Genomic DNA, 14,642 nt, shown 5'->3' with positions numbered 1-14,642 from the left:
GATCGCTGGTTACCCTTCACATCCGAAAACGGGGTGGCCTCCCCGTGATACAAGTGGGAAGCGTGCATGAAATCCAATGGTGCCACTGGCGAGTGCCACGGAGTCGCAGAGAAAGAAAAAATGAGGCTTGAAACCAGCAGAATGAGTGTGTTCGACCAGAGAAGTAGAAGCAGGCTGGGCCCCGTGACAGAGCCCGACACTCCCCCGGGTAGGAAACATCAGGCCGCCCGCCCTTAGCCGGAGGGGAAGGTGAGGCACAGCCCACCTGCGTGCACCTAACCCATCCTGGCTAAAGGACAGGAAAGGTCTCACGTCTGTACTGAACGGAAGGCACGTTTATAAAGGGAGCGTCCGGAAAGGCTGGCTCCCGGTGTCTAAATGTATACCTAGAGGTGACTCGTCCTCCGCCCCCACATGCCATCCCCGGTCACCACGGACCAGCGACAGCAGCGCTCCAGATCCATCACTGTCTCTGCACGCGGGGCCGCCAGACAGCCTGGCAGCGTGGCAAAGAGGGAGGAATGAATGAGTCATCTTGTGAAAAACGATCGGCCCCTTCCTGCCGGGCTGCAATGCATCTGAACCTCGGGCAGGACAGCATCTCCAACGTCCCCACGGGAGGAAAGAGGCAGAGAATACAAACCACTGGACCGAATCAGAGAGGAAAGCCAAGCGGAGGGCACAGCAGCGAACCAGGCGCCTGGAGGCCTTTGCGGGCCTAGTGGGGCAGCTCACGCATCATCGTGGCACAGACCCCCCCCCGGCAAGGTGTCCCATGCCCACCTTAAATAGACCGCAGGACGGGAAGGCTGGCTGGAGGCCCCTGCAGCCACTGGCACTAGGCCACCGCTCATCTCTCTCCGAAAGGATGTGATGTAGCTTCCCCAAGGAGCACCCGCTCCACGGTGCTATCCCTGCCCTCCCCCCCCCCCCCCCCGCATGCACTGGGTCCTGGGCGTGGGCGGTGGGCCCCTGGGCAGTGCCCTCTCCACGTGCACGTGGGAAGCACCCCCAGGTCTAGCTCCCTCCTAGACCTAACAGCATGTGGGCTACACAGGCACCTTTTAAACAAGCAGCCCCCTCTGCTAGGACCCCCCCCAGCTCTGGTGCGGGTGACCCCCGGATCTCAGTTCTCATCCTTGCCGGTGGCTGACAGCTGGCTGCTCCCTCAAATCCGTCTCCCTCCTGTGTGACCACACTCGTGACTGAGCACAGGGCTACCCGGGAGGGGACAGCGCGGCCCAGCCTCTGCTGCAGCAGGGGCCACCGCGCCAGGGCCCTGCATAAACACTACCCGTGTACGAGGTCCTGCGTACCCGGGTCAGGTCGGCCTCATCCTGAAAGTGCGGTCATCGCCCTTCCTTCCCTCGAGAACACGCCAGACACACGTGCATTTGTTTCGACTGGGGGTCCTGACAGCAGAGGCAGGCACACCGTGCAGAGAACGGCAGGCCTCCTGGAGCCCGGGGTGGGATGGCCTCGGCGGGGCCCGGCCCACCCACCAGGGACCACTCCACAGACAAACCAACTGAAGCTGACGTCGCCAGCTTCATCTGCCCCTGCTCCAGCCCCAAGGACACTGCTGCTTGGGGCACGGGCACAGCAGCCCGCAGCCTCCCCTCCGCCTGCCCTCAGCTCTGAGTGAGGATCCCAAAGCCCCCGGGGCATGTGTCACTATGGTCCAACACGGATATTAACCTGCCCCCAAACCCCAGGCCTCTTGTCATTGCACGTGGTCTCCGTCTCCCTGGCCGCTCAGTGGCGCTCTCCCAGCTTCTGTGTGCTCCCACCGCCACACCCCTGTGACTTGCCACGTGTCCCCCCGTGTGAGGCCCCGGCCAAGCTCTGGTCACCGCTCCCATGTGGCAACCCTGCACCCACCGGCTCCCGTCCCCTGTGCCCTCCCTCACTGACTCAGAGAGGCTGACTCTCTAAGTGTGAAGCTTTAAAAGTAGCAAGATGGGACGCCCGGGTGGCTCAGGGGTTGAGCACCTGCCTTTGGCCCAGGGCACGATCCTGGAGAACCGGGATGGAGTCCCGCATCGGGCTCCTGGCATGGAGCCTGCTTCTCCCTCTGCCTGGGTCTCTGCCTCTCTGTGTGTGTGTGTCTCTCATGAATAAATAGAATCTTTAAAAAATAAAAAAATGAAAAAAAAAAAAAGTAGCAAGTTAACAACCGAAGAACAGTGGGAGGAATCACCCAGAAAATGTTAGAACGACACACGTAAATGACAAGCATCTGAATGACTACGGGTCATATGGAAACCAGTGGGGTGGAGTTCAAAGTGTCTTGGAAGAAACCTGAGCCCCGAGATGCATTCATCAGAAAACAAGGTAAACGTACGAAAGCAGCATTCGAAAAACAAGAAAGACGAAACATCATTAAAGTCAGAAATGAAATTGCAAACAAAATTACAACTGATCAGCATAACTCAAAAGATATTAAAAAATTAAAAACAGCTAAGTAAGAAACGAAAGCCAGCTTGACAAATCTGACTGAAGGGCTGAAAGAAAGTGTTAGAAACGAAGAAAAGGCAGCAGCAGATACAAAGAAGGCCACGACGACAGGGCCTTGGCACAGGTGCATGCGTGCCTGGGCCTGGGCGCGCCCACGGGGGCCGCTTCCTAAGGAAGAACCCGTGCATATAACACAAGGGAAACGGTCTCGGCTCCAAAACACGCTCTGGGCTTGGAGGCTTTGATAGAGTCGTCTATCAAATATCAGACCAACGATACCTACTAAATATAAAATTAAAAATTAGTCATTTAAAATAAAGGATAGAAAAATAGGGGAAGTTTCTCATGTCATATGGAGGCACGCTATCATTTACATGAGACCCCTAAAAATTAGAAATTAGAAAAAAAAAAAAAGGAAATTTCTAGAGCAGTGTCACCCTAGTGTGAGCCCAACTATTAACCCTTTATGGTAACTCTGGCCCACACTAACCCCAACCCCGGGGTCAACCCTAACTCCACACCTAATCCTACTACTGACCCTTATTCTAGCCCAAATAAAATTCTGCAAGGGTATTATAACTGGAAGAGTATGAACAGGTATCGGTGTGACCCAAGTGTTGTTCCAAGAATCAACACTTGGAATTTCATCAGCGGAATTCTCTACGGTAAGAAATGAAAGGGGAAAACCACGGCACTATCTTAACAGCAGCAGCGGACAAGTTTACTAAAATGCAAACTTTCGCTTTTGATTGTGAAAAAACAACTCGACAGAAGAGCAACCAACCGCAGGGAACTTGTGGAACTTGGTGGAGGACACCGGCCAGGCAGCCACGGCAAGCACGCTTCCCGGTGGAAGCATTCGGGTCAGGTCGGGAGGAAGGCAAAAAGTTCAGCAGAGGAACCTATTACAGCTAAAAAGCACTTTAACACACGGCCGCGTCCAAATACATGAAGGCTCCAGTTTCCTGCACACTATTCAACATTAGAGAAGGGTAAGGAGAAAAACCCCAATTACAATAACCAGATCACACGGATAAGTTGGAAAAGGGTTCAGAAGAGAAAACCTACAGTGAGAAAGCTACAGACAAGCAACTGAAGGCTCAGAAGAAATGGCAAAATAGACTATCTTCCCAGTAGACAGTGGATAGTGATAAAAAAGGCAACTGTTTTCAATTCAAATTATTTTTTTTTAAGATTTTATTTATTCATTCATGAGACACACACAGAGAGAGGCAGAGACACAGGCAGAGGGAGAAGCAGGCTCCCTGCATGGAGCCTGATGCAGGACTCGATCCCAAGACCCCGGGGGTCATGCCCTGGGCTGAAGGCAGGTGCCCAACCACAGATGCCCCTCAATTCAAATTATAGCTCTGATCTATCTGAAAAGAATCCCAATATGATTAATTTTTTAACTTGAAAGTCATTCTAAAGTCCATCTAGAAAGTGAGTAGCCAGGAATAGTCAAAATATTTTTTTAAGTGATGGGATTATCAGATAAATATACCATGAAACTAGAATAACTGAAACAGCTGTACCAGCACCAGAACGGATCAGTTAGAGACTGAAAACACAGACACTCACATACACAGTATTTTCATCTAAGATAAATTTACAGGACAAAAGTAGCAGCACAAATCATTGGGAAAATGAAGTATTTCTCAGTAGGATGTATTTTCAATACTTGTAAGAAAAAAAATACTTGTAAGAAAAAAAAAGAAAAAAAAAGCATTTCTCAGTAGGATGTATCTTCAATACTTGTAAGAAAAAAAAATACTTGTAAAAAAAAAAGTATTTCTCAGTAGGATGTATTTTCAATACTTGTAAGAAAAAAATATGTATGTTCACCTAATAACATGCATTAAGTTAAATTCCCAGTGGATTTACACAAGTCAATGCAAAAAAATAAAAGCAGAAAAGACAAATTTAAGTCAAAAAAAAAAAAAAAGAAAAGAAAAGAAAAGTTTAAGTCACTGCCCACATTTAAGAACAGGAAGGGGATTTTCCAAATGTAAGACTGCCCCAAACCCGGGGAATGGCCCCGCGGGGGACCGAGCTGCAGGACGCCTTCCCCAGGGCAGGGAGCTTCCACGGAGGAAGGCGAGCCCACCCGGCGCAGAGCTGAGCCCGCACACTGTGCGCTTCCTCTGGTCTCAGGGACGCGGTGCGGCTGGGACCCCCCCAGCGGGGCCCAACTGGCCTCACGCGTCACTTCTGAAGCCCACGTCTCCTGCGATGGAGGTTTCCACGCGGACAAATGACGCAATCCCCCCTCGGGAAGAGGAAAAGCAGGTTCACGCACAAGGATGCTCACCTCACTACTACCGATGTGAGTGACAGACGTGAAGAAAACCCAAATAGGGCAGCCCTGGGGGGCTCAGCAGGGGGGCGTGATCCTGGAGACCCGGGATCGAGTCTCGCTTCGGGCTCCCTGCATGGAGCCTGCTTCTCCCTCTGCCTGGGTCTCTGCCCCTCTCTGCGTATTCTCATGAATAAATAAATAAAATATTTAAAAAAAAAGAGAACCCAAATGTATTGAACAAAACGGGGATGGCGTAATAAAAAATACCTGCAGTTGGCACTTTCCTTGAACACAGGCCTGAGCTGTTACATGGGTCCCACTTGGACATGAATTCCTTCGCGGTACACGCCATACAGCGCTGTGCATGTATTTTGTTACGATTTTCTTAGTAACGTTTTCTTCTCTCCAGCATACTTTACAGTAAGAATATGGCACATCACATACAAGTTACGTGCTAACGGGCAGTTCACGTGTGAGTAGGGCTTCCAGTCAACAGTGGGCTGTTGGCAGGTAAGTGTAGGACGGGTCAAAAGTCATACACGGATTTGCGACTGTGTGGGAGGGAGGTCAGCCCGGGTCCGCTGTCCATCTCGCAAGTGGAAACCCCACAAACTTTTTTAAAAATCATGTCTCTAACCAGGTAACGTGGGACATTTTGCAGCACAGCATTCAGTTTAAAAGCAGGGCCCAGGTGTCTCTTCACCCCGAGGCGAAGTTTGGGAGGAAAGAGACCAAGTGTGAGCAGCGGTGCTGCGGTGCCAGGGCCTGGAGCACCATCAGGGAAGGCTTAGCACAGAGGGCGGCGGGAGGTGATGACGCACGACAAACACGGGGACCAGGCGGCACGGGGTCTGGGAGCCTGGGAAAGAGCACGTCACGAGAGGGAGAGGGGGTCACTCGACGGAAGCTGCGGGGCTCAAGCTCCCAGGGGAGAAAGGCTTTTTACTGGATTCAGGGAAGTAGAGGCCTCGCAAGCTGGCCAAGTGGGGAGGATGGAGCCCCGCTGGGGAGCACCAGATGGCCAGGCAATGGAGCTGGGCCCAGGCAGGAGCAGAGACGGCTGCGGGTGGGGGAGTAGCTTTCCTAATTTTTTTTTTTTTTTTTTTTTGGTAAAACCGTATTTGTCATACAATGTTTTAATTTTTATTTTTAACAAAATTAAAAATGCACAGTTTTAAAAGTCAGAGAAATCCACAGAGTTTACAGTCAATGGTGGCCCCCGCACCCCACGTCTGGGGCCTCGGTCCCACTGGCAATCTTCCCCTCTGGGTTCTTTCCCTCGTTGGTCTTTATCTCCAGAGTTTAATGACTACAGTCCTCGGTCCCTTCTATTACCTTCCTCCTAGGAAACATGAGACTCCCCTCCCCACCCCGCGGCCCCCTCCCCCCTGCCCAAGGGCGGTCCTTCCCCTCCAGAGGCTCCAGCCCTTGTGCGCCCCTCACACCCGCACACCCTCCCTTCTGGGACCCGCGGGTGCTCCCCGGAGTGCGTGAGGGCCGCATCTCGTTGCCTAGTTTTCTGCGTTCTCATTGCTAACCTGCCTCCCGACCCTGGGCCAGGGATGAGTCACCTCCTGGTCCCTGCAGCCCGGCAGGACACAGCTGAGCAGCCCCTGGCTTCTGGCCCCTCCCCTGCACAGTCCCAGCGTTCTGGGGGCCACCAGGGCAGAGGCAGGTTCACGCTGCCCCATAGCCCCGCTGTCCCCTAGGGCAGTCCCCTCCACAGGCCTCGGGGCCTAGGACAGGAGGCCACGGGATCAGAGCTTCAGCCGGTGGCCGGAGCGGCCTTCGGGCTCGGGGGCCGGGTTATTCCTGACAGGCTTTCCCCACTTTCCTACTTCAGCCCCATCTTTACCGCCCGCTCGTTTTCAGAGGCCCACGGCCGTGTCCCTCCCGGGACTTGGGGTCCTCGGCGGCGCAGTGCATCCGCGTCCGGGCTCCCCGCGTGACGCGTGCACGCCTCCCCGCCTCCTGATCGCGGGGCTGCTGGGCCCCCCGGGTCCGTCTGCTTTCTGAGCTCCCAGATCCTGTCACTCCCTTCAATCTCCTGGTGGCCTCTGCCTTTTAAAAATATCTCACCTGTCACTCGGGTGGGCTCTCAAGCAGCAGCAGAGGTCGCTGTGAATTCATCTGCCATTCTGGCCGCAAGTCAAGGGAGGAGTTTTTCTGATTTTAAGATGGGAGCTCTCCAGGCACCTGGAGGCCGGCAGCGCGGCCCGCCCTGCCTGGGAGAAGGAGCCGGACCCCGACCGGGGGGAGGCGGCCTCGCGGGGCGGCTTTCGGGGCGAGAACGGGCAGCGCCTCTTCCCTCCCTGACCTCCGGGCCGGCCGGGCGGGCGGCAGCTGAGACCGGGCTCCGCTTAGATTAGGCACCTGAGGAAGCGGCAGCCCGGGCCCAGCGGTGGAGCATCTGCCTTCGGCCCAGGGCGTGACCCCGGGTCCCGGGATCGAGTCCCGCGTCGGCTCCCTGCAGGAGCCTGCGTCTCCCTCTGCCTGTGGCTCTGCCTCCATCTCTCTCTCTCGTGAATAAATAAATAAAATTAAAAAAAAAAAAAAAGGAACCTGAGGAAGAGAGGCCGGACCTACGGAGCCCCGCCCCATCAAAGCGAGCCCACTGGGAGCCAGGGCAGGCCCGGGGGCCGCCACGGACACGGACACGGACACGGACACGGCGGGGAGGCGGGCGCTGCCGCTGCCGGAGGAGCCCGGTGCCCCCGGCTGGATCAGAACGGGCGAAACTGAAGGCTCCTTCTCCCGCGAGCCGCATCTGCCAATTCTACGGTGAGAACTGTTACCTTAAGGCGATGCAGGAAAACACCCCACATCGCACAACCAAGTCAGTATCACAGAAAAGGCCTCACGGTAAATAAAAAATCCGACAGTCTTGTTATCATGGTCTCTTCATGTCCTGATCCTCACGTGGTCGAAGGCGCAGCTGCGGGACAGGCGGGGAGCGGGTTCTGCCAAGGGGCAGCTGTGGGGCCCTGTCTCCTCTGTAAGACAAAGTGGGATGTCAGGGGTCCCGGCCGTGTCAGAGCACAGCCGTCGCACAGAAGCGGCTTTATCACGGAAGACTGCCCTTCACCTCCCTCTCGGGAAGTGTGGAAAGTTCTCAGAGATGTGCAAATGGAAAACCAAGTCTCTGCGAAGCTGCCACTTCCCCCTGGGAAGCCTCCCTGCAGATGAGCTCCATGCTGGCTTGTGGAAGGCCCACGGGAAGGCCCAGCAGGACTGGGCTAGGACCGCCCCGGAGTCAGCCGCCTCTGCTCCGACCAGCTCGGGGCTCCTGACAGCTCCCTCCTCACCTGCAGAAGAGGCCATGGGTGCCCTCCGAGCTCCCTGCCTTTGCTTAACCAAGCCTCAGGGAATTCCCAGAATCGGTGCTGCAACCCTCTGGAATCACAGTCTGGGCAGCCAAGTGGTGCTGCTGATCCCTGCCTCTCAGCGCGGCTGCGGGGGCCTTCCCTCCCGGGAGCCCGAGGTGCCGTGCACACGAGCTGTGCACACAGGGTGGGCCACTCTGGGCCAGCCCATGCCACCCAAGCATGCTTGCTTACTTCCAGAACTGTTGGCCAGGTTCCCCATTTGCCAGGAGGAGATATTTGGACAACAGCAAACCTAGGGGGAAAGAGGCCCAATACATACAAGGCGTTGTTTATATGCCTGAATTCCAGAGGCCCTCCCCTCGGGATGTCTGTGAAAATTAGATCCAGATTTGCACAATTACAGAGTTGGTCCCAAGCCAGTGGGGATTTGGCTGTCCTCTAAGAAGCAAGTAGTATAACAGCTTTAGTTTAACAACCCGACACTGAGAGAAAAAAGACTACCGGGTTCCCCGCTCCCACCCTGGACCCCGGTGCCCCGCAGAGTGAGAACTGGCCTCAGGACAACCCTCCAGACCCCCGATGTGCACCCTGTTGCCCTGTGACCTCATCTCCTGCACCTGCACCCTCACTCACTCCGCTCCAGCCATACTAGTCCTGCAGTGCTCTGGGATCACGAGGGCTCATGGAGCCCTGGCCTGTAAGGATTTGCTCCAGGACCCACAGGGCTTGCTCCTGCCCCTCCTGTAGGCTCTACACAGACACCCTAGTCAGGGTAGGCCTATTGCAACTGCAGCCAGCACTCCCACACCCGATCCTCCCGAACCTCCTCCACAGCAAGCATCCCCACCTGACACACTGTGAGGTGTTTATTTAGTATATTTAGGTTTTGTAAGCCTCACATGGGTATGAGCCAAAGGAAGCTGGGATTTCAGAAGAGTGCCTGGCATATCACAGGCACTTCGTAAATATTTGCCGAATGAATGAAAGAACAAACAAGGCCTTTGTTCATGCAATTTGTTAATGAAGAACTTTCCTCTTCTTTTTTTTTTTTTTTTTTTTAAGATTTTATTTATTTGGGCAGCCCGGGTGGCTCAGTGGTTTAGCGCCACCTTCAGCCCAGGGCATGATCCCGGAGGCCCAGGATCAAGTCCTGCGTCGGGCTCCCTACATGGAGCCTGCTTCTCCCTCTGCCTGGGTCTCTGCCTCTCTCTCTCTCTGTCTCTTATTAATAAATAAATAAAATCTTTAAAAAAAAGATTTTATTTATTTATTCATCAGAGACATAGGTGGGGGTAGAGAGAGGGACAGAGAGGCAGAGATGCAGGCAGAGGGAGAAGCAGGCTTCCCGTAAGGAGCCCGATGTGGGACTCGATCCCGGGACCCCGGGATCACGCCCTGAGCCAAAGGCAGATGCTCAACCACTGAGCCCACCAGGTGTCCCATCCTCTTTCCTCTTCTAACATCAGTCAGGACTCTGGTTACCCTCCAGCCCTAAATGCCTTCGCACACCTGCTCCCGACTCCTCACCGCCGGCACTGTCTCTCTGAGGGAGCTGCTGATTCAGTCACAGCCCCTGCTGCAGGCCACAAGCTCCGGAAGCGTGCTGGGCTATGACTGTAGTGCTCTCTGACCAGGATCGCTGAGCTCAGGATGCCAGGGTGGCCCCTTGGGGCTGCCATCAAGACCATCAGGAGGGGCAGACACTGAATGTAGAGCCCCCGTCTCATCAACAAGGCCGTTCCTGCTTCTCCTACTGTTATGAAGAGACTCAAGCTCGTGAGATCAGAGGCCTAGGCTCAATTCCTCATCTCACCACTGACCACACAGTGGTGCCAAGTCACTGAGCCTTGGAAAGTGAGCAGAGCAATGGTACCTACCTCACAGGACACTGTGAGGACGGAGTGAGGAATTAGATGGGAAGAATCCCAAACCGGCAAAGCTGGCACAAATCAAGCACTTCACAAACATTAACTGCTATCATGACTACATTAGTATTCCATGCAAAAAATGCTAAAAACCAAGTTTCCTGCAGAAAACTTTTAGAAAACAACATTTATAAGCTTTAGGAAAAGACATGTTAAGGGTTTAAAAGGAATCATTTCAAGGTAGTTTCTGTAAAACTGGAGTCAAGGCCACATACAGGTGTCCACACAGCCTGAACCCCCCACCATGGCCAGGTACAATACAGTACACATTTGTCACTGCCAGGTTGGTGTGCACCGGTGAAACGTGGGACTAACACACACGTCCAGTGACCTATACTGACAATCGGCCCTCAGGCCCCCTGCTGGACAGTTTGGTCAAGTTAAGTTGGAGAAAAAAGTTTAATAGAAAAGGAGAAAATGGCTTCTTTTAATATCTTGGTTCTACAAGTCAGAAAGAAATCATGCAAATCACAGGTCCCTTGCGTGATGTGAAACCAGGCCACAAGCAGAGGCAGCGCGACACACGGCTTCATGTGCAACTGATGTAGAAAGAATCACTCAGTTTAAAGCCATAATCTCTATAAAAGCATTAGAAGAAGCACTACTTACATGGAACCATGTGAAGATCTCTCTCGGTAGATAACCCTGTAAATGGGTTAAAAAGAATAATTATAATTGGAAATCATACATAGAAAATAAACCAAAGAAAAATCTACCACCTTAGACGCCAAATTTTATCAAACCAAAGGGATTTATTTAAAAAATATACTCATAAATCAGTTATTTAGGAGCTCAAAGGAACTTTCCCAGAGGGAAAAGTTTCCACAGAAGAGGTTAGATTCTAAATTGAGTTCAGAACTTAAGATACGGGGGTGTAGGTGGGACCCCTAGTGCACCACATGGTCTCAGCTCCGAGTCTGAAGCACGTGTCACCTGGACAACAGGACAAGGCACCCTGCCTGTGCAAAGACTTAATGTGCAGGGAAACGGCACCGCCAAAGGCTCCTACAGGCAGCTCAAGGCCTGTGTACAGTGAGGACTGAAGACCGGAGGAAGACCAGAAACCCCTAACACAGGACGTCCGTCCACTTCTAGCCAAGACAGAAGACAGACCAGATAGATTCTCCAGCTACAAACTGTTGAAACACTGACAAAAGACGTGAGACAGGGTTTTGAGACACAGGACAACAGGCAGCACAAGATGATCCTGAGGGGAGGAAACAAATGTGATGCCTCCTGACTGCACAGACTACCACTTGGGCTCGGGTAGCGATCCCGGGGTCCTGGGATCGATTCCTGCATTGGGCTCCCCAAGGAGCCTGCTTCTCCCTCTGCCTATGTCTCTCTGCCTGTTTCTCATGAATAAATAAGTAAATAAATAAATAAAATCTTTAAAAAAAAGAAATATGTCTCATAATAAGAATAGTTGATCACTAAGAAATAGATCCAGAAAGTATGCAAAGAAATAATTAGTACACAAAGCCTTTTAAAATAGCTGTTAGAAAGACACTGTTTATATTCAAGAAGATAGAGGAAAGCACAACATGCTAAGGAGAGACATGAAAAGGATTAAAAAAAAATCAAGTGTCTGAAATGGAAAATATACTTGATGGAACCAACAATACTTTAGACTCTGCAAGAAGAAAGATTAGTCAATGTGCAGACAAAACAAGCTGAGCAGACAGAAAGCATCTCAAATGAAACATAAAGAAAGGCTCCCCCCACAGAAGAGCAGAAACAGAATTGGATATGCACACGCACACACACATTACATAAACATAACGTAACTGAAGATCCGAGGGGAGGACAGGATGGGACAAAAAATAAACTGCAAGAAATAATGGCAAAAAATGTTTGAAATTCGATGAAAATTATGAACCCATAGATCCAAGAAGGTCAACAATTCCTAAAGAGAAGAAAACATGAAGGAAATTAAACCAAGGTACATCATAACCAGCTTACCTAGAGAAAAATCTTAAAAACAGCCAGACAAGGGCTCTTGGGTGGCTCTCAGTAGGTTGCACGACTGCCTTCAGCTCAGGTCATGATCCCAGGGTCCTGGGATGGAGCCAGAGTTGGGCTCCCTTGCTCAGCAGGCCATCTGCTTCCCCCCTCCCTCTGCCCTTGCTCATGCACTCCCCTCACTCTCTCTCTCTCTCTCTCTCTCTCAAATAAATCTTAAAAAAACAAACGAACAAAACCAGCCAGACAAAAAGGAAACATTATGTAGAGGGACACAGATATGGTGGACAGAGGTCTCAGAAACAATGCAAGTCAGAAACCAGTAGAATGACATCTCTAAAGTGATTGGGGACAAAACTGTCAACCCGAAATACCATACGTAGTGAAAATAACTTTCAAATACAAAGGCAAAAAAAAAAAAAAAAAGGCAAAATAAAGACTTTTTCCAACAAACAAAAGCTAAAATAATTCATCACCAACACACCTGAACTACAAATAATATTAAGCTAAGTCTATCACACAAGAGGAAAATGGTATCAAAAGGAAATCCAGATCCACAAAAAGGAAGTAAAAAGTACTGGAAACAAAATTCAATGAATAAATATAAAAGCCTTTTTCTTAATTTTAAGACTGTTTTAAAACATAATAGACTATTTAAAGCAAAAATATTAACAATGAGCTTGGAGTTTATAAAATATAGAAGTAAATGGCTTGGGGATAATAACATAAAGGCCAGGAGAAGTGAGACAGAAGTATACTGTCATTAGATTTTATATTCTAAGTGAATGAGTATAATATTACTTGAAGACAGATGGTGACACAGATATATACAATGAATCTCAGGCAACCTCTTGAAGAGATATCACTACTAAGCTAGTAAAGGTGCTAGAATTGATCATTAAAAGTACACAGCCAGGGATCCCTGGGTGGCGCAGCGGTTTGGTGCCTGCCTTTGGCCCAGGGCGCGATCCTGGAGACCCGGGATCGAATCCCACGTCGGGCTCCCGGTGCATGGAGCCTGCTTCTCCCTCTGCCTGTGTCTCTGCCTCTCTCTCTCTCTCTCTGTGACTATCATAAATAAATAAAAAATTTAAAAAATAAATAAATAAAATAAAAGTACACAGCCCAATATAAGGCAGAAAAAGAGGGCTAGTAACAAATAGGACAAATAAAAAAAAAAACTATGGCAAAATGATAGATTTAAACAAAATCATATCAATAATCACATAAAATACGAATGATGTAAACACTCTAATGAAAATTAAGAGATCTTAAGAGTAGATTTAAAAAACCAGCAGTCCATTATATACTTTACTTATAAGAAACCCACTTTAAATACAAACATACAAATAGGTTGAAAGAAAAACATTGGAAAAGATGTACCATGCTAGCCCTAATCAAAAAAAAGATGAAATGGCTATATTAACACCAGAAAAACTGGGTCTGGGCAAAGCAAAGAATACTATCAGAAGTAAAAAAGGGACATTACATAATAATAAAGGGTCAAACAACTAAACAGAAGATCAGTAAAGGGTATATGAGACTCAACGACACATCCAACACAACCTAATTGACATTTACAGTCTACACAGTAACAACACAACATACCTTATTTTCAGCGATCATGGAATATTTTTCAAAGACCATATTCTGAGCCATTTTTAAAAGTCTTAATAAACGTAAAAGACTAAAATCAGAAGTAGTGTATTCACTGGCCACAAGGGAATTCAATTAGAAATCAGTTACAGAAAATAGCACACTTACAAGTAATACATGAGAAAGAAGAAATCGGGAGTAGAAACTATAAAGTAGTCTTAACTGAATAAAAATGAAAACACAACATATCAAAATGTGTGGGATGCAGAAAAAGCAGTACCATGAGGGAAAAAAATTTTAAGATTTTATTTATTTATTCCTGAGAGACACAGAGAGAGAGAGGGGCAGAGACACAGGCAGAGGGAGAAGCAGGCTCCACGCAGGGAGCCCGACGTGGGACTCGATCCCGGCATTCTGGGATCACGCCGAGCCAAAGGCAGGCGCTCAACCGCTGAGCCACCCAGGTGTCCCACCACGAGGAAAATTTATAGCACTAAATCCCTAGATTAGGAAAAAAGAAAGTTCTGAAGTCAATAAGCTAAGGATCTACTATCTCAAAATTAGAAAAAGAGAGAGCATATTAAGTCCAAAGTAAACAGAAGAAAAGGAATTAAGAAATGAGCTGAAAAGCAATTAAGAAAAATAAAATAGAGAATTGTTGAATCATTGTGTTGTATATCTGAAACAAGGGTATCACTGTATGTCGACTAACCATTAATTGAAAAATAAAACACAGAATTAATGAAATAAGAAATTGGTTCTTTGAGAAGATCAATAATATTGATAAACATCTAGCCATACTCATCAGGAAAAAAGGGTGAAGACACAGATGACCAGTCCCAATAATGATGAATAGAATACTACGGATACAAAGGCCACTAAAAAGACAATGAAGTTAAAAACCACCATGTGGAACCATTTCACATCTACCAGGATGGCTGTAACCAAAGCAGCAGAAAATAACATGTGTTGGTTAAGAACGTGGAGAAACAGGCACCTTGGCGTGTCACTGGTGTTAGTGACACGCTGTGCAGACTCTGTGGAAAAGCCTGCCAATTCCTCAGAAAGGTAAACACT

The 14,642-nt window shown here is 49.6% G+C and overlaps 1 protein-coding gene across 19 annotated transcripts in view; it reads right to left on the bottom strand.

Annotated features, from left to right (window-relative positions):
* Positions 1–14,642, bottom strand: part of PCBP3 (poly(rC) binding protein 3) — a 251,944-nt gene that overhangs the window by 158,235 nt on the left and 79,067 nt on the right. For 18 of the 19 annotated variants that reach the window (XM_035709259.2, XM_049104567.1, XM_049104566.1 and 15 more), the window contains exon 2: positions 10,617–10,652. The exons of the other annotated variant lie outside the window; for it this stretch is intronic. The gene's annotated coding sequence lies outside the window, so the exon portion shown is untranslated. The remainder of the gene's footprint in view (positions 1–10,616; positions 10,653–14,642) is intronic. 19 annotated transcript variants of the gene reach the window in all.

This window comes from Canis lupus, chromosome 31, assembly GCF_003254725.2.
Source record: "Canis lupus dingo isolate Sandy chromosome 31, ASM325472v2, whole genome shotgun sequence".
Taxonomy (NCBI): Eukaryota; Metazoa; Chordata; class Mammalia; order Carnivora; family Canidae; genus Canis; species Canis lupus.
Note: the sequence above shows the minus strand (reverse complement) of the source record. Positions and strands in the feature narration are given on the sequence as shown.